Source organism: Phalacrocorax carbo, chromosome 2, assembly GCF_963921805.1.
Source record: "Phalacrocorax carbo chromosome 2, bPhaCar2.1, whole genome shotgun sequence".
In the NCBI taxonomy this organism is placed as follows: Eukaryota; Metazoa; Chordata; class Aves; order Suliformes; family Phalacrocoracidae; genus Phalacrocorax; species Phalacrocorax carbo.
This window is the reverse complement of record NC_087514.1, coordinates 121,098,064-121,118,877: the sequence shown is the minus strand read 5'-3', so window position 1 is coordinate 121,118,877 and position 20,814 is coordinate 121,098,064. Positions and strand designations below refer to the sequence as shown.

Here is a 20,814-nt window from a genome sequence, read left to right as displayed (position 1 = left end):
GGAGACCAGGAGCATAATCTGGAGTAAGGAGGAACTACCTTTGGTGGAAGAGGATCCAGGTCAGGGAATGCTTAAGTAAACTGGACATACACAAGCCCATGGGCCCTGATGGGACGCACCCATGAGGCAGCTGAAAGATTTAATTGCAAGGCCACTCTTGATAATCTTTGATCAATCATGGTGATGTGTCAAAAGACTGGAAGAAAATAGATGTTACTCCCATCTTCAAGAGGGTAAGAAGGAGGACCCAGGGAACTACAGGCCAGTCAACCTCACCTCGATCCCTGGGAAGGTGGCAGAGCAGCTAATCCTGGAAACCATTCCAGGCACATGAAAGACAAGGAAATAGTCAGGAGTTATCAGCATGGATTAATCAAGGGGGAAGTCATGCTTTACAAGCTGGACAAAATTCTACAATGAAATGGCTGGCCTGGTAGATGAGGAGAGAGAGGTGGATACTGACTACTTGGACTTCAGTAAGGCCTTTGACACTTCCTCCCATAAGATCCCCATAGCCAAGCTATCGATGCATGGGCTGGATGAGCAGTGAGGTGGATTGGAAACTGGCTGAATGGCTGTACCCAGAGCACAGTAATCAGCGGTGCGAAGTCTAGTTGGAGGCCAGTAACTAGCAGTGTACCACAGAGGTCAATACTGGGTCCAGTCCAGTTTAACATCTTCATTAATGGTCTGGATGATGGGGCAGACTGTACCCTCAGCAAGTCTGCAGATGACACAAAACTGGAAGAAGTGGCTTATATGTCAAAGGGTTGTGCTGCCATCCAGAGAGACCTGGACAGGTGGGAGAAATGGGCTGACAGGAACCTAACGAAATTCAACAAGAAGTGTGACTTCAAGAACTCCTGTTGTTTTTTTTTTTTGTTTGTTTGTTGGTTTTTTTTTGCAAAGTCCTGCACCTGGGAAGTAACAACCCCCTGCACCAATATATGTTGGGGGCCACCCAGCTGGAAACCAGCTACGCACAAAAAGATGGGGAGGTTCTGGTAGACATAGAGTTGAATATGAGCCAGCAATGTGCCCTTGTTGCAAAGGCTGTCTGTAACCTGGACTGTATTTAAGTATTGCCAGCAGATGGAGGGGGATGATCTTTCTTTCTACTCAGCACTGGTGAGGCCACACCTGGAGTGCTGTATCCAGTTCTGGGCTCCTCAGTGCAAAAGCAACATGGACATACTGGAGAGGGATCACCAAAGGGCAACATGGATGACAAAGGGATTAGAGCACCTCACTCATGAGGAAAGGCTGAAAGAGCGGGGACTGTTCAGCACAGAGAAGGCTCAGGGGTGGATCTTATCAATATATGTAAATACCTGAAGGGAGGTTGCAAAGAAGGCAGAGCCAAGCTCTTTTCAGAGGTGCCCAGTGATAGGACAAGAGGCAACAGGTACTAACTGAAACACAGGAGGTTCCCTCTGAACACCAGGAAAATTTTTTTTACTGTGAGGGTGACTGAGTACTGGCACAGGTTGCCCAGAGAGGTTGTGGAGTCTCCCTCCCTGGAGATATTCAGAAGTCATCTGGACATGGTCCTGGGCAACTGGCTGTAAGTGGCCCTACTTGAGCAGGTAGGTTAGACCAGATGACCTCTGGAGGTCCCTTTCAGCCTCCGTCATGCTGTGGTTCTGTGACTGTGTAGCTACTGCTTCTGTGAGAACTCTGCTAACTGCCAAAATATACAGCAATTTCTCTCCTGTTGAGACAGGGTGAAACAATTCGCCATGAGAGCAAGCCAGCTATTGTGATTAGAAATATTTGCACAAAAATTTGCATAAAACCATTAGCAGAGGTTTGTGCAGTCAACTGGACACAGAACCTTTACCAGTGTGTGGCAGTCAGGAAGCCCTTTTCTCTTTACCACAAGAAGTCTCATTATTTTCCCTTCTTATGTCTTGTTTTTCCATTCTTATACCACATTATCTGTTCCCGTTGCTACCTCTGTCACTGAGACTTAAGCGAATATGTTGTACTTAATGACTAATCCCACATGTCCCCAGTGGTGCAAAATATCCTCATTTGTCATTTTGGGATCTTCAAGCAAAATTCTCCCATAACGTGAGCAAGTACATGGAATCATGGCTGCACAAGATAGTGTCATCCAAACCTGCTTGGATTGAACTGCTCAGACCTCTAAAGCGAGCTGGGGGCTTGGACGGAGCTGTGTTTGCTTCCAAAATTAAGTTACTTTGCTGTTCTACATAGGATGTGCAACACAACCAACCACCCTTGCTTTTTAACAGGTCGTAAACATACATATAATACATGTACAAATATACGTAAGCTCCGAATATTGACTTTCCTACCCAGCCCTACTCTTGGTTGCTCCAGAATAACTCTGCTGCCTGCAGTCAGGTTTCATGAGTGAATCCAGCTGGAAAACGTGCTTTCAGCAGCAATTACGTGTTCTGGTATCCAGCCACTGTCATAAAAGATACATAAAAGTTTCTTGTTAAATAAAACCTTTTAATTTTAACCTGCAAAACATTTACATTACTTGCTTCCTCTCACTCAAAGTGTTCTGCATATCCTGCCAAAAGCAACCGGTTTTAGCAAAGTTTTCTGTAGCTCTGAACAGGGGACAGCTGGACACATCATGCTTTATTGATGCACGACAAGCCAAACTCAGAGAGTCCACTGGAGGGACATGACTGACTCCATACCGAGAACTCCTGCGAAGAAGGCAGATTTCCCTGTGATTCATCTCTGTGTTTAGTAGCTTTGTCTTCCAGTGGAAGGGCTGAGGTGCCTTGGACCAGCCCCACCTCTGCGAAATGCTTCCACCTTCACAATGGCAAGTGTAAAGCTTCCTTTACTATAAAAAAATTGTTGCATAGTCCCTGAGGTGCCTTAACCTTTGTATTGCTGAGGGCCTGCCATTTGCACACCCATGGGTAGCAGAACTGGGAGGTCACTGCCTCTCCTTTGCTGTCTTTTCACCTTCTCAGATCTGTTGATGTAGCTGCTGGTGTTAAGGTTCCCTAATGCACTTCTGACAAAATAATCCTGATTTGGGGAAAAAGAAAACAAAAATTTTGCAAGTCTCAGGGCTAAGCCTGAATATTTTACCTGATAGGACCTGGGACCCCTCATGTAAGAGGTTTAGCTGGCAGATCTGCAGTGTGAGACCCTTACCTGGAGTGGAAGGGAGATGAAGAAGCTGATCTCTTCCTATAGTTTGCTGGCCAAAACAAAATCTTTGTGACTTCGGCAGTGCAGCTGTTGCAGTCTGTACTTGTTGAGGGAATGCCATGAGCACCATGGCAAACTTTAGCTTTCCCTTAAGGCAGCAAGAATCCCTTGGGACTGGGCTGGGTTATTGGCTGTGTGGTGGCAGTGGCAGAAGTGAAGAGTATTTAACTTGCACTGAGGCTGATTCCATTTTCATAACCATGCTGATAAACCTGATAACCTGGCACAGCAGAGCAGTGTTACACCAAGTGGTATGCCACCGAGGAAGAGAGGAGAAGAAAGTCTGTTAGCAGGTGTACATTGCTGTGTCTGTCACTTGAAGCCAAAGGTGAGATCCCAATGACTTTAGAGGCAGCTGGCGTAGGTCCAACTCACATCAAACCTGAATGCACCTGCTGGACAATGGACACCTTTGCCATGTACATCCACTGTTTTCTGGAGTCAGGTAGTGTTGTGAAGTATCTTGTAGGCCTGTTTCTGCTCAGACTGCTTTCTTTCTGGATGAATGCATGTTTCATGTTCCAGAGAAGCCTGTCAGCAGTTTTCAAGACCTTAGGGAAAATCAAGGATTACTTACTTCCAAATCCCACACCCTCTCTTTGAAAAAAGGGGGAAAAAAATTCTTGCTGCTAGCTCTGAAGTGTGTCTAATGGAAGATCGTTTCCACTTCATTTGAGAAATAGTGTGTTTGACTGTGAAAACCAGGGACTGTTTGATGTCTTTATAGAGTTAAAACATCTGTTAGGTAGAAGCTGTGTATTACGTCTTTCCAGATATTTATTGCAAGCCTGTAGAAATAACTGAGAGCACATGAACAATCAGTTAACTTACATCTATAGCAAGGGAGGGCATGGGTTTACTGCAACATTGATGTGAAGAAAAAGATTGAGCGTTCTCTAGGAGAATCTAATGAGGAAATAACATGATTATTCTTCTTTAATTAGCTTTCTTGGCTAATTTAAACCAGAGCTTTAAGTTCTGAAAGATTCTCTTTTCTTTACACTTTCTGTGACAAGAGGATGCTGAGCTGCCATAGCATTCCCTAGGCAAGGCAGTGCTAGCAGCTGCAGCCCCAAGAAAGGCCATGTCTGAAGGGCCATCAGGAGCCAGTTCTCTAGATAATTACTGTTGAAATGCAGGACTGCCAGCGCTGGCAAAAATGTTCTAGCAGTGAAAGACCATGTTGCAATTATCCTATCCCTGTTCTGGTCCTGTCTCCCTGTTTCAGCTGTACCTAACTTACACCAAATATCTCTGATGGAGTGCAGTAGACTCTGCCAGGCTTCTTAGATTAGCAGAGCCTGAGCTCCTGAGGAAACAAAGCACTTTGCTGTAACCTTGTTGGAGTTCTAAAAAAGCTGCTGGCTTTGTGCCCAGAAATATTGCATTGCTGTAGTTTACACTAGTGTTTGTCCAAAGTTGGCTGACTCAGAGCAGAGTCTCCTAGCCAAGCAGTGGTGAAAACTATTACTAGCAAATACTATTACATCAGAATTTATTGTTGGTAAGGAAGACTCCCAAAATATTGCTCACCTGCATTGAAAAAACAAGGGTGAGCACAACCAATCTAAGAAGACTAAATCACGGCTCCAAATTCTTCCAGATACATTCCTCTCCCGTGTCCATATCATTCCTGGCCTGTTCAGGCTCAGCCTCTGCCAGGTGGTTTACATCCACCAGCTGATCTTGCTGGGGGCCTGTGTTACTGTGGAAGAAGTGTCCTATATGCTGTGAAAGGGAGGCAGAAATTTGTAGCACCTGATCGCTGAGTCCTAGAGAGTCTAGTCTGTGTCAGACTGACCCATTCAGCGGAGGTGGAACAGATACAGCTTTCTTTGCAAGCATCTCATGAGATTGATATAGTTATACCTCACAAAATAAGCCCAAAGCAAAACCAACCAAACCCACCACCTCACAACCCCCCCCCAAATACTCCTGTGATTGTGAAGGGAGCTGGAGTAGGCCCTGTGAAGGTGAAACACAGCTATGGGAGGACATACATCTCCTCCGTAAGTATCTCGGAGAATATTTCCATGCTTTTCTCTTTGTGAGGTGAGGTCTGTGGGTGAACATGATGCAGCTTGTTTACTTGGACCTGGTCTGCCCTTAGATCCAGAAAGCATTTCAGGATTTTGGTAAATCAAGACTTTAATCTACTATCAAATTCTTATCATGGTGAAATTTCCTTTGAAATCAATGGAGATAAATAAGTAGTTATTGCTGTCAGGCCCATCACTCTGTGGGATTATCTTAAAAAACATTTCCTATGATGTCCTACAATATCATCCACTAGCATCCTGAAGTGGAAATAAATGTGAGAACAGCAAATTGCATTAAAAAAATTTTCCAGTGGCCTACAAATACTCTACAACTCTACAAATATTTTCAGACTGCAAAGGCTCTATATAGATTTTCTTATTACAGCACCTAATTTTGGGCTTAAAACCATCAGGTTTCTGTAAGTTACGTAGACAAAGAGCAGCTGCAGCTTTTGGCTAGCTGTTTGTCATCTATACACTAAATCTGTTTTTTAAATTCCAAGAAGTTACTGTGATGCTACAGATATATTGAATTTTGAGAAGTGAAACAATGAAAGTGCAGTCCAAGAATGCAGGATAGCAAGGCCAGAAATGATGTTAATGAGGCATTTGGAGGCAGTGAATCTCTATAGAAGCCTGTTTATTTTCCCCCATATATTCCAGTAAGACTGTGCCAATGCCCCATCCTTGACCAGTTTGGTGAAGACTTGAAAAATGGTGACTGAGAGTATCAAGATGTTATTCCCAACTAGGAAAAAGAGCACCAGCAACCTTGAAGACACTGAAGGAGCTGCTGGCTACTGCCTCACTGCTATGGATGGAGAAGGCTGAGGGATGCTGTGGGTGACTGTGCTGCCAAAATCCCAGAAGAGGGATGTCATGGGGGAGCCAAATGTGAGTTCCAGAGCTGCTGCTCCAGATGTCTGAAGCAGCTCAGTACTGAAGGTCAGCTTGGCTCTTGGTCCACAGAAAAAAAGGGTGGGAGGTGAAGAAGGGAAAAGGAAAAGAATAGTAGGAGGGGAGGATGACAAACATGGGTTATTTTTTTTAGAGTCTTCCAAACCAACAGAATGTATCTATTTAATACCATTGTGGGAGGATTTTCAATGGCCAATTAATTGAAACTGTATAAAAGGGTATCACTCTACATAAGCCATTTAGGGGTCCTGATGGTCTGAAATGTTCCATTCAGACACCTTTCCTTTTGTCTGGTAAGTGTTACAAGCTACCTCTTCTGCTCATCAGAAAATATTTTCTTCAAAAAAACCAGCAACAACAACAAACTTCTCCTTATGAGAAATTTCTCTCTGTATTTATTTGCTAATATGTGACTCTGCAAAATCTTTGATTTGAGTTTTTGAAATTGCTACTGATTTTCCCTAAAAGCTATTGGACTTGTTCTGGGTTTTTTTTTCTCCTCTGTTTCTGCCTCTGTACTAGGCATATATATTAATGTTTAGTTTTGAACATATACCCACGCAGGCTAACACTGCACTGAGGATTTTGAAAGGATGGTTACTTAAGGAAAGTAAGTGAAGTCTTTCAGCTTATATCTGTTATACACACTGATGTACTTATGCGTGAATGGTGGTAAAATCTTACAGAGCTCCAACACTTAATAAAAGCAATGTTATTATAGATGATGAATGATATCCACTGGTTTTAATCATGTTTTCTGTAATGGCCTAGCAATGAGGACAATGCTGGGTGATTCTTTTCTTGAAAATTTAAATATTTAAAATATAACTGAAAGCTAATTCTATTGGACTTGATAAATAGAAAAAAAATAGTTCTGTGAGTGGGAGGAACAAGGTATAGTCTATGTAATGGCAATGCATGGAAATCAGTAGTGGGTATCAGTAGTGGGTATCACTTTCCAGGACACCTGACTGAAAAAATGTAAAAGAACAAATATAAATGTAGCAATGAACAACGAACCTTAGACTTACAAGCCTTACTCTGTTATATAGGGAGAATCTGGAGAAAAACGCTACTTCCAAGGGCATTTCCAAGCCTGAACCTCATGATTTCTACACCTTGGGAGTGTGTGTGTGCCTTCACCCTTCTCTTTCTTCGGGCTTCCTCTTCTTAAGAGTAGCCCTTAAGAAACAAACCTCCCCTTCTTCATGCAAGTTTGCTTTGTACCTAAAAACATTGCTCAATAATACAAAATTTCTCCTTAAAAAAGCTTTTAAAAGAACAGTGTAAGTAACACAATTTCTGTGTCCATTCAGAGGAGCAGGCATCCCTAAATTAATTACACTTTTTAGCCATTTGTGCACAATTATTTTGAAGTTTTACAGTGGTATCTTTTATTGAGTACTTTGATTATTACTTTAGTTCACAGAAGATAAAAAATTGAAGGTATTTCTAATAATCCTGCATTTGCTCTGGTATGCTTGAGAGCAGAATTTCAGTTCAGATATTTAATAAGTAAGCTTATTATTTTTGATTTAATAGATGGAACATTTATGACTTGTCAGATAAAATGAAAACAAGCAGAGTTTATACTTGTTATTTCAGCTATTATTTCAGATTTCATTGATACTAAAATGTTCTTAGAGAAAGCATGGGCCAAACAATATTCTCAGTTATACTGTAAATCAAGAGCAGATCTTTGGAGGATGATGGAGAATCACTGGAATTTTACCACATATGCAAAATGACAGTAAAAGGCAAGAATGGTAAGTTATACAAACGCAATATCCCATTTCAGCTATCTGAAGTGACAGCGAAGATTTTGTACAGAGCCACTTGTCAGAACTTTCAGCACCTGGCACCTGAAGGTGCCCATTTGCCTTTGGTACTGGGCAAGGACTTTTCCCACTGATGCTAGATTTTTGTCAACATCAGTTTTCTGTGTTCCTCCTTAGAAGATAGGGATTGAGAGCCAGCTCTCCTATACGGTCCTGCAAGTGACTGTGCTTTATCAATGCTGTCAGAAAAAGGAGGAAATGTGGCTTTCCAGGAGTTTTTAGGGGAAAATATCAAATTACTTAGACCAGCACCACAAGTCCCTGGTGATGAGGCTAATCCAAGGCTGAGCCAGGCAGTCATGTTCTAGGCTGGGGTCCGGGTGAGGGAGCAGCTGGGCAGTTGCATGCCAGCAGTGTAGTACAGGGATGGACTGAGGGTGATGGACCAGCCTGCAGTGCAGCCCCCAGAGGCAAAGGGCAGAGAATCTGGGCAGGGCTTCTCCAAGACCTTTCTTACTCAGCTCTTCCTTGCAGTTGAACTGTTTTCCCAGGACCCTGATCCAGCGCACAGAGCTGCTGGCACCAGCTTTGGCTTCCAGCACAGGCAGCTGTGGCTGTAGTATTTCTATAAAGCAGGATGGTTACAGGCATGAACAAATCATAGCCTGAGATTGGGGGGAATATTTACATGATAACTTACTTAAGATTTCCTATGAAGGACTGGAAATTATTTCTATGAAGTATTTTTGCTTTTAAAAGCCTGCCAGCTGGCAACCGAGCTGGCATGCAGAGGACTTCACTTTATAGAGAGGGTCAGGGTGACTGATTGCTCACAGAGATGTTTAAAGTGCCATTTTCCATGCAGGGCTGGAAACGCCACACAGCCCACGCTGAAATAGCCTTTATCTGGCATAGGTTTACTCCTGCAGCTCTCCAAATTCAGTGTAGTGTGAATAGAAAAGCTCATTTTCAAATGGGGCTTTTCCTCCCGCTTTCATATTGGCTATCAAGAGCAGGAGCAACATTCAGGAGAGCAATGACTCCTTTGGTTGTTAGATTATTTCCATAAACTTTCAGTATCTGAATGCTGTTACCCAATGGATGCTGGATATCAGCTAAAATAAGTTCACACAAATCAAGCCTCAGAGTACAGTCTTGCTCCTGCTAAAATCAGCAGAAGTTGGATCATCTATCAATATTGTGTTAAAGGCTTCTCACCACAGATTACTTTAAAAAACAAAACCTTTCATGGAAAACAACAGTATTTCAACACAAGACACACAGCCTTTCTGAAGTCACAAACATGCCCATTCATTAAGGGTTAATAGCTGTTCAAAACCACTACTTTGTAATTATTTTTTGTAATAATAATTACCATTTGCTTAACAGGTGACTAGTTAAGTGCTTTCCACTTTCCTCCAAATTAAAAAAAAATTACAAAGCAGGGTGCATCTGGGTCTCAATATAGCTGGGTCTTCCTGATACACATGCATGGTTAAAAAACAGTTTCTTCAACTTTCTGACCGTGGCCATTCTTTTCACCTTCCTTAGAGAGGATGCTCAGAGGACTCTGACTTGAGATGAAGATGCTGCTGTCTTTGTTCTTCATCCTCTTTGAGATGCACATGTCTGTTCCCCAGACACTGGTATTTTAATATCTCTTTTTAAAATGTAATTCTTAAAGGGGAAAAAAAAATCTTTGCTTGTCATTTTTGCACTTAATGCTGACCAGAAGCTTGAGAGGTTAAAGAAACTTCCATGCACAGTAGCCAAAGCTGAGCTTGAATGGCAACGAGTGAAGTCTGAGGTGTAAGTTCTGATGTGGCAGGTAAGGTGAGAGGTGATGTGTGAGGTAACAAGAGGTGTGAGGTGAGGTTTGAGGGGTGAAGTTTGAGGTGAGATGAAGTTTGAGTGAGGTTTGAAGGGTGAGTTGAAGTGTGAAGTGAGGTGTGAGCTGAGATTTTGGGGGTGAGGTGAAATTCAAGATATGAGCTGAAGTGTGAGGTGTGAAGTGAGGGCTGAGGTGTGAGCTGGAGCATGAGGTGAGGTATGAAGTGAGACGTTGAAGGGGAGGGGTTAGGGGTGAGGTGAGGTGAGATGAGGTGAGGCTGGCCATTTTCCAGAATGCAGCCTTGCCTGGGAATGGGCTGCAGGAGGTTTGTCCCTGCCATGACCCCCCTTGCAACTCATTTCCACAGACTTGCCAGGGGATAGTGTAGCTGCCAGTCACCCCTATAGAGGGCTCTTGGACTTGTGTAAACATGGTTTTCTGTGGCCCTTTTTGCTGAATTTCCCATGCTGGCAATCTACCTCCTAACCTGTTCATCCATGTTTTTTGTGAAACAGTGAACTCTTGCCATTCTTGGAAAATTTTGCCTATATAATGATCTTGTGTGCAAGAGAAACCACCTAAGAATGACTTGCATGTAAGCAGGCAAATCAGAAAGGTAGAGGTTGTATCTTAGTCCTGCTCTCCTTCATTTGTATGTTGCTAAGTCAAACTACACTTGGTGGAATATCTGGTTAATTTTGTCATGGTGCAGTTGACTAGAGATTTCCCTATCTGCAGGCATCCATTTTCCTGTGTGGTCACTAGCACACTTAACTGACGTGCAGAATTTCTTTCAAAGTCGTGTTTCTTGACAGTTGCAACGTCTGACTATGTTACAGCTCCAGAAGAGAAAGCTGATGTAGCAGACTAAGTTTTCTGAGTTTCAGTCCCTACACATATTGTCCTCTTAGCTGACAGTTCCGACAGTATGGAACCTTCATCTCTCCCCTATGTGAAAAATTTTATGATCCATATGATTGACAGCCTACCAATGGGGCCTAACCAGTTTTGACTGGTGCTTGCTCAGTACAGTGAATTGTCCGCTGAATTTATGCTGGATGCTTACAGAAGAAAGGGTCGCATGGTGAATCATATCAGAAATGACTTTATGCTTAATGGTGGGAGTCCAGTGCAAATTGGAAATGCCCTCAATAAGGCTTATGAAACCTTTTTCCAAAAGTTAGCAGATGAAAAAGGAAAGCAACAAATCATTGTGATTTTGACATTAGCACCCTCAGAAGATGATGTTCAAGAAGCTGCCAGAAGCTTGCAGTCTTGGAGTACAGTTAATAGCTATAGGGACAAAAGAAGCTCCATATAATGAATTTTTTGAGATGGCCGCCCCACCATGTCATTACCAAAATCCAGCGGTAGAGGAGCTGACTAAATTCTCAGAGTATATGCCAAAGATCATTGATGATATTACCCAAGTAAACATCAGCAACTTAATAAGTATACCTGATCACAATGACAGCTGTGCAAGAGGCTAAGATGTGCTACTTCATGTCAGTTCCATAGAGAGTAATGACCATTTTCAGTATTCTAATGAAAAAAATCCATCAGAAAAATTGGAGTATACTGCATTGTATTTCTAAATGTTAAGATAACTTTTGTGTAGCATTTAAAAAGGAACATCAGTTAATAAATATTTTGTCTGGGTTTGTGGCTAGATATCAGGTTCTGAACACTAGTTCAATATTGCGTGTGTGATCTGTAATGTATATTGCGTGGTCTATACAGAGAAGAGAAGAGAAAAAGAAAGAGCACCACATCACCTGTGGGCTTTTTCTTTTTGGAGTAGGCTCCTTACCATTCAGCTGGAATAAGGCAATAGTTCTGTGGCAGATAAAATGGGAAGATTGCTTGTAGTCTTAATCTTTCCTCTGCCCTCTTTAGACTTCTCCTACTTTTTAAGTGTGTATATTGCATTTCTGAAATACAGGGTTTTTTGGCATATGCAGTAGACTCTGCACTGGAGCTTTAGTGCAAGCCGTTTTTCTTCCCTAACTGCATCCTCAGTGAGAGCTATGAGAGTCAACAGGCATGCAGGCTCTTGAGTGGCACAGTAAATTTCTGTGCTGAAGATCAGACCTTGCTGACGTAGGGAACTTATTAATATATTATGACAGCACATAATTTTCATATTTCAACTTACAGTACCAGAGTTCCACAGGATGAATGCATTTGCAGGGATTTAGAAGATACTACTCTGAGATTAGGGCAGCTTTGTATTACTTTTAAAATATTGTCAGATAGGGGGTCCTAAACCATGTATTCCTTGCAAGGAATAAACATTATTTTCCTGGAGTTTTTCTACCATCCAGAAGGACATTAGGATGGGAAGGAGCACACCAAGTGATCTCACGTCCCATTTCCGGCAGCCCTTGTGCGGTTGTGGTGCTTGGGGGCGGTGCAACTTTTACTGCTTTGGGCACTTCTGGCTGGCAGTTGTTTCATCCAGCTGCCGAAACTCTCCTTGGTAAGAGCTGCAAAGTAAAAGAAATATTAATTTTGAGCTGTATGCAAATTTCCTAACTCTGGATAGAACTTTTGTGGGATAAAGCTGTTTTCCCACCTTGTCTGAAAGGGCTACAGTAGGCAAAGGATGTGTAGGGTTTCCTTTAAAAAAATCATTGACATTTTTCAGCAGAAAGTCTCAAATAACTCTACACATAGCTAGTGAAACCATGAATTCTCCTGTATTAGACAAACATCACACAGATAGAAGGTCAAGGTTGCCTAAACAATCCCTGCAAAGGTAGAAAAGCATAAACTGAAAGTTTCCTGAGCAATGTAAAATCATACTCTCGCTTGCATGTTAACTACAGGCTTCTCTTTAATGACTGTCCAATTTTTCCCAGGGGAACTCTGTGTCATGCAGAAATAGGATGTATGGGTCGCAAAACTGGTGCTGACAAGCAGTTCTGAACCTGACAACTTCCAAATGATGGAATTTGCAGCTTTGTTATATGTTGTATTCAATTCTTTGAAAAAAATCATTTCCATTTCCACAACAACTCGTCTGTGGAGGATTAGTTAGTTGGAGCAGAACTCCTGTGCTGGGTTTTGACATATGAAATATTTCAAAATGTGAAATATTTCAAAATATGAACTGAATCCAGGCCCTGTATATTTGTAACCGAAAGAAGGCACAGAAATGAAATTGCTTTCAGGAATTCAAATTCTGAAAGAAATTAAATACTTGAAAGCATTTTCTTTACTAGGAGTAATGTAAAGAATTCATTTCCTTTATAAGAAATGTAAGATCTCAGCATTTCCTCAAGTTTGATCTTGAGGAATTACAGATGTGGAATCCTCTGCTAAAGTCAGCGAGAATCTCAGATTTTGGGCAAGTCAACATTTGTCTAGAATCCTGTTAGTTAAATGTTGTAACAGTGAAAAGGCTTTTTAAAAAGTAAAAGCTATATTGACCAGCTTCTAGGTAGAGAAACTGTTTAAGCTGGACTATTGCTGAGTGAGCACTCTGTCACTTTATTGCCTCAACAATGTATTCTTTGTGTCTGGATTCTTAGTTAAAAATCGTTAATGCTATGTTTTTGTGTGGCCTCTGCAGGTAGTACAGAGATTGCCCTGTTTTTTCTTGGCCAACAGGACACAGAAAATTACACGTCTCCTTACATGAAAGACGTTATTAGCAAATTGATAGAAGACCTGCCACTGGAATCTAACCAATACCGCCTTACACTTCTCCAGTACAATGATGATGTTCATGAAGGGTTTGAACTGTACACATATAAAACAAAGAAGCATGTATTGATGCGTGTGCAAGAAATGCAAGCATTGCAAGGTGGGCTGCTGGAAACTGGCAATGCCCTCCGTCTCATTTATGAAAGGTATTTCAAAGTACTGATTAACGGAACAGATAGGAATCAGATTTTAGTGGTCCTTTCTTCCTTGCCTTCTGAAGATGATGTGGAAGAGTCAGCAAAAATGTTACAAGAGAATGGAGTAAAAGTGATAGCCCTTGGGATACATGAAGCAGTGGTACAACAACTGAGCTTGATGGCTATGCAGCCATTCTTTTATTATTTTCCTAAGGTATGGGACCTCCCTATATTTTCTAAAAATGTCTCTAATATTCTTGTGGAGTTCCAAATAGATACCGTTAAGGAAGTAGAAGGACTTAGACCTTCAGTCTGATGCTAGCCACTCTAGCCCTCATGTACCTTCTCATCTCCAACAACTTGTGTAACATTCAAGATACACAGGCTGCTGAAATACAGAGAATAGGATTGTGTTAGCCAGGGTTCTAAATACTTTGCCTGGCCTTAACATGTTTTAAAATAGGGAAGCAGGAATATGGATGAGACGGACATACTCTCGTGCCCATGAAGTTTTGTGCTTGACATTATTCTTAAAACTTGGTAATTTTATGTGTGTAGGTGTGTGAGAGGCACCTGTGCTCTCTGATACTAAGAGGAGTGAGATGTAGTAATCTTTTTTTGCTTTCACTCATTGGTAATTGATACAACTAGTAACTGTTAATGGAATACAACTCCTTGTGAGTCTATGGACCCTCCACAGTTAGTAAGTTAATGATTAATCTTTGAGCACCTTTGGCAAGTGTGAATTAAAGGAATTATATTATACTCTCCATTATCAAATCCTTAATGGTACAGCTGTCATGTAGCATTGAAAATAGGTTTGTGTATTGGCATTTTTATTATATATGTATCAGACGAGTGATCAAAAAATAAATAAAAAAACCTGTACCTGAAGATTTTTAGCATGCATGGTCTAACCACCATCCTGACATATGTATCCTTCTGGATCAATACACTAGAAAATACAGACAAGAGTTGAAGTTACAAAAATATGTTTCATATAAAACCTATACACCCTTCTGCTATTATATATCTTTTGGTCATTTATTTTAACTTAAAATGAGGTTTTATTGGTTTGTCTCTCAGTAGCCTGTCATCTTTGGCTAAAAAACATTTTTATGAACTTGTTTTACTTTAAAATAAAGCAGGAAACCTTGCCTTAGGAAAAAAATAAACCACCCAATAGTCCATAGTTAGTTAATTTTAGAAATAGCATAGAAGATGGCTACTAACATTGCTTTATTCTCATCCTTTTTCCACTTCAGTATGTTATGAAGACTCGGTTGCTGACATTGTGTTTATAGTTGATCATAGTACTTCAAAGTCAAACTTTGAACAGTTAAAAAATTCTTCTGGTCCTACAAAACCTAACATCCTCATTTGACATGAAAGAGAAGTGCATAAGTATTGGCCTGGTGATGTACACTGATGGACAAGAAGTGGTGTGTCATCTGAACACAGACACAAAGAAAGCTGAAATTCTGCAGATGATACAGAACCTTTGCTGCTGGGTCAAGAAAAGCCAACACTGGTGCAGGTATTAATGTCACAAGGCTAAAATTCTTTACTGAAAGTGCTGGGAGCAGAAGGAAGCAAGGGGTAGAGCAAATAGCTGTTCCAGTTACCCACAGACTCTCTCAAGACCGTGTGAGTGATGTTGCTACTCTTCTGCAAAGTGGTGTGACAGGTTGCCATAGGTGTTGAAGATGCTTCCAGTCAACGGCTTGTCCAGATAGCATCTTGTCCTCAAGAGCAGTATGTTAGCAGTCTCAAGGTTTTTCTGATCTGCAAAGGCAAAATACAATTTTTTGAAAGAAGCTCTTGAATTAAATACAAAACAAGCTCTATGTCCACTCTGAAAGAAAAGAGATTCTCAAAACCGTTAAAGCTTTCCAAACAATTTTGGTTCTTTCCAGGTTAGGGGGTTTTAACTGAAGACTGTCCTGAACTCTGACTGAGGTTTTGAGAACCTTTGCACGTTCTCAAACAGAGCTTTTCAGTTTGAACCTTTGAGGAGTTTATATTTAAAGTTGAACATGGCTTCACGTTTTACTCATTAGCATACTGCTAAAATTCAGTAGTACTAAAAGCCTGCTTATTTGTACCATTATTTAATAGGAAGGACTAATACTGGCAGAAACATCAACTATTCCTGTTAGAGAGTAAGTTAAACACCTACTAAGGCACTGTTAGAGCTTGATCTGTTGGAAGATGCTGCATCTGAATGAGATTTCCCTCGGAATGTTAACCTTCCAGTCAGTTTACCCTTAATTTTAATCAAACCTAGAAAACATAGACAAGAATGTGTACATCATGGGTTTTTTGGCAGATCTTAAGCCATCGGGTTGTATGTCACGGCAAAATGAAGAGTCTGAGGTTTTCAGGCTGGTCTAGAAGTAGTAACAGTAGAGTAGTCTTAGATATTTTATTAAAAATTACCTGTGGATTTATGTCTAAGAGCACTAAAAGTCAGTGGTTACCTGCTGTGGATTATCAGAACATTAAGTGGACTGTTGCTGGCCCATGGAACTTTATTCAACAGTAAAAACAATCATACCGGTTAAATGTTTAACATGGCTATGTAATGATGCATGATGAATTCTGATGGTTGCTGATATAAGTTGTACTCAGAAGTCTGGGAATTGCTGGAGGTAGTTGCTTAAAAGCATTTCAGATGTATTTGAAAGCTCCAAGCTGTCAGTTTTGTTTTCTGTGAGGAAAGCAGTCATACAGCCATGGATAAATAGCATTTTGTTTCTTGCTGCCATGCCTAAAATACCTAGCAGGTCAAGTTTGTCAACTTTTTTGTTACCAGAAGGAGAGTTTGTCCATGTTTATTAGGTATTACTAAAGGAGGGGAGATAGGTGATCTGTCCATGCACAGAAAGGTGATTTAACAGAGACTTTCTCATTTCATGTAGGATGCCTCGACACAGAAGGAGCTGATATTTATTTGTTCATTGATGGTTCACCAAATCTTGACTACTTGGATTTTGTGGATATGAAGAATATTTTGAAGGAAATTATTAGGCTGTTTGACATAGGAATGAATAAAGTTTGATCTGGACTTGTGCAGTTCTCACATTTCAATGAACTGGAGTTGGAACTTAATAAATACACTTCAGCAAGTGATTTGATAAAAGAGATTGAAAATATTTGGCAAATAGGTGGAAATACCAGTACAGGGGGAACTCTAGCTTAGATGAAGCCATTGTTTGAAAAGGCCAGGAGGCAGTGAGGAGTCACAGTGCCTTGTCATCTAGTTGTTCTCACAGATGGAGAATCACAGGACAGCGTGAAGGAACCAGCCATGAAACTCAGGGAAGACGAGAATAACATGCCATTGATGTGAGGGAAGCTAATATAACTCAGCTTTATGAGATTGCAGGAGTGAAAACCAGAGTATATTTTGTACATGATTTTGACTTGCTGAAAGACATTAAAAATGAAGTTGTCTGAGAGATCGGTACTGTAGAAGGTAAGGCTATGCTTTCACTTTGTCCTGACAACACAGAAAATCAGCAAATTTGCTTTGATTTGATAGAGAAATGCAGCTATGCATTGTCAGATTCAGTTGCACTAAGACATAATGTATTGCTGTGGCAGTGCAAAAGACTTTAAAGGGTGTGTACTTTTTGATCTCTGTTGTATAAACGTAGAACGTAGGGTAGCTTGCTAAAACTCAGATTCAAAGTTGCTGCTTCAGTCATGGAAATTGCACTCATTTAAAAGAGGCTGGGTTAAACTGTTGAGTTCAGTACCGGATTCTACCCAGCATCTAGGTTCTGAGCTTTCAAAACTCCCTTTTTTCACCTAGGGGTGAGGTGACAGAGGTAGAGAGGAGAGTGGGGACAAGACCAAAGCATAAGGCATGCAAGGGTGATTTATTTGGAGTCCTAAGACGTCCAGTCAACGTTCAGACATGTGGCTATGTCTTTGCTCTACTGCAGTACAAAACTTGTAACTACAGAGAGTTTTTAAGTACTACTACAATTAGCCAAGATGCTAAGCATCGTTCTTCTCAGCAGTTTTGGAAAAGACATCAGTCGCTATGTAGTAAGAATGATCGGGTATAAACAGGGAAGCTTGAAATATAAGCAGTCACCAGCTATCATCTGTGCTGCTTTGTATGTCTGTAACTGGGAGAACACTGCCCTTCAGAGTTACAAACCAGTAGTGCTCATCTATCTCAGTAAGTATACTGCAAAACTGGAGGTGACTGAGGCTACCCAGAGAGATGACCCTCTGGGAAAAAAAAACTTGCTCGGCAATGACACTGGTCCATTCAGAAGTGTTCTTCGCTGAAGAACACGGCAGCCGCAAGAGCAAAGGAGTTCCCCAAGTTCTGGTAGTGATAGCTGATGGGGAATGCCGTGATAACACCATGCTGGATGACGTGGCCCAAAGATTAAGGAACAGAAGAATTATCACCTACACAGTTGGAGTAGAAGGAGCTAATCAAAATGAGCTTCTGACAATGGCTGGATCAAAGGATGAGTATTTCTATGTGGATACCTTTGAAGGACTTGAGAACTTAACCACAAATATAACAAATAATATATGTGATATTTCAGTACCAGGTAAGTGTATACTCACTATTGGCTGTTGTGGTTAGCTTCCTCTTCCCCTACAACTGTTTAAAGGAAGGTTTTGCAAAGGCATCTATCAGATTGATACAGATAACATAATCTGTTCTGATTAATGTGATTTAAATTACAGTCACCTCTGTTTCCCTCTTGTTTGGGTCAGCTTTTGTATTGGCTACTCTTTCCTACCTTCTCCTTCTGCCATCTTTCTGAATGGAGGTAGCTATGTCTGTTTTGCTTTGTCTGGAAGTTGGTCCTTTTGGGCTATGGTAAGCATGCTGAGAGCAATTTGGTTCTTGGATGGGGGAGACACCTCATGTATGAATCGTGAAGGGTCTCAATTTTGTATATGCACATAGGATGGGATTTATCTTAGTCAGCTTTAGCTGTCTGTAGCTGTCATGTCTACTCACTGTAGTTTGCCTTTCGAAGCAGCAAGGATAGAAATAGGCATTTTTGGTGTGTGAGTCACCTGACTTGGCATTTGTGTGAGGCTGAGATGAAATGTGCCCTTCCCTGTGGGTGTTTGGTTAGGCTTATGTAACTTTGTTTTCTTAGTAGGTAAGAGGGAAATCTACCTATGGTTACTCTGCAACATACATGCCTACAGGAGTATGTTTTGTATTCTGGGACTAGGTGTCTGTGTTTCTATGTACATTACATTTTATGTGCTTAAATTTCTTTTTGTAGATCTATTTGTTGGGGGGGTTGTCAATATGACTAGTAGGATGTGGGAGGTAGAGGCAGGATTACTAATGATAGACATAGAATTGTGTACTTTATTAGTAATATATTTTCCTTATTTTTCTGCAGTCTGTCCAAAGAAAGATGATGTTATTTTCCTAATGGATGGTTCCAGAAACGTAAATGAAGAAAACTTCAGGATAATGATGGACTTTGTGACAAGAATAATCAATCCAGCTGTAATTGTTCAAAATACCAAAATTGGGTTTGCACTGTATTGTGTGTCTATAAAGAAAAGTTCAACCTAGGCTTTTTTCCAAACAGATCAGAATTAGAATTTAATATTCAAAGCATCAAACAAATTAAAGGACACCAAAGTAATATTGAAAATGCACTTTAGAAATTGAAACTCAACCTCCAACCCCAAAAAAGTAGCAGAATACATGAAAATATCCAACAGATTTTACTGATAATTATTGCTGGATAAACAAGCAGTAGAGCTGCAAGAGCAGCAGAAAGCCTGGGGAAGAAAGGTGTTGATATATGTGCCATGGACAGGGGAAATATTGATCTGTCCTAGCTAACACAGACAACTGGATCGTCAAGTAGGAAATATGCCATTCATGATTCTTCTGACTCAAAGACCATTAAAAAAAAGGCTGGTTGGTGTTATCTGTAAGGATAAAAATAGAAAAGGTAAACATCTCTGAACCAAACTCTTCTAAGATCTCTGTGTGCTGCTTTAAGTATGCTTCCCAGTTAGAGTGGTTCTTCAGAATACATTTGGTTGTTCTTCTGCAACACACTGAAAACAGAATAGTAAAATTCTTCTGACTCACCTGAAGATAATGATCTCTGTGGAATAAATTAGCTACATCCAGTCTCTCTAAAATTGCTCAAAGAAATTACCCCAATGTTTTCTCTTTGCTCCCTCCACAGAATAAAGGATATGAGCTGACAAACAAATAACCCCCCCATGTCAGTTTGCATTGTGTTGGCTTCTCCCTTGCTATCCATGCAAATACTCTCTTTCCCTGGAACATAAGGGAGTTCCCATTTTGTCCCCTTCAGGAACAGTAAAAAGACACATGTGAAGAGTTACTGTGTATTTAGTAAGTTTTCTGCAAGCTCATACCCTGCTGTACTCTTCATTAACTGTGCTGGTTTTGGCTAGGGTAGAGATAGTTTTCTCCACAGCAGCTAGTATGGGGCTATGTTTTGGATTTGCGCTAAAAAAAGTGTTGATAATAAAGAGATGTTTTAGTTACTGCTGAGCAGTGCTTACACAGAGTCAAGGCCTTTTCTGCCTCTCACCCCACCCCACTAGCGAGCAGGCTGGGGGTGCACAAGGTGTTGGGAGGGGACACAGCTGGGACAGCTGACCCCAGCTGACTCAAGGGATATCACACACCATATGACATCATGCTCAGTATATAAAGCTGGGGGAAGAAGAAGGAAATGGGGGACGTTTGGAGTGATGGATGGCATTTCTCTTCACAAGTAACCGTTAATGTGTGATGGAGCCCTGCTTTCCTGGATATGGCTGAACACCTGCCTGCTGATGGGAAGGAGTGAGTGAATTCCTTGTTTTGCTTTACTTCCGTGTACAGCTTTTGCTTTACCTGTTAAACTGTCTTTATCTCAGCCCAGGAGTTTCCTCACTTTTACTCTTTCTCCCCCATCTCACTGGGTAGGGAGTGAGCAAGCGGCTGTGTGGTGCTTAGTTGCCAGCTGGGGTTAAACCGTGAGATTAATTTAGCCATGTTCTTATGATCTCATTTCTGCAAATTTGAACTGATTGATTCAGATCACACAATCCAGGCTTGAAGATTTCAGTTGTAATTTTTTAAACTTCTATCTGAGCTTCAGAGTGTACGATTTTCATCCACTTCCTTAGTCAAAGTATAGCTTTAGCGCTTTCAAGTA

The 20,814-nt window shown here is 41.0% G+C and overlaps 1 pseudogene; it reads left to right on the top strand.

The window, feature by feature from the left end:
* The first annotated feature begins 10,701 nt into the window (after window positions 1-10,701).
* LOC104049391 (collagen alpha-6(VI) chain-like) overlaps window positions 10,702-20,814 on the top strand; it is a 49,217-nt pseudogene continuing 39,104 nt past the window's right edge.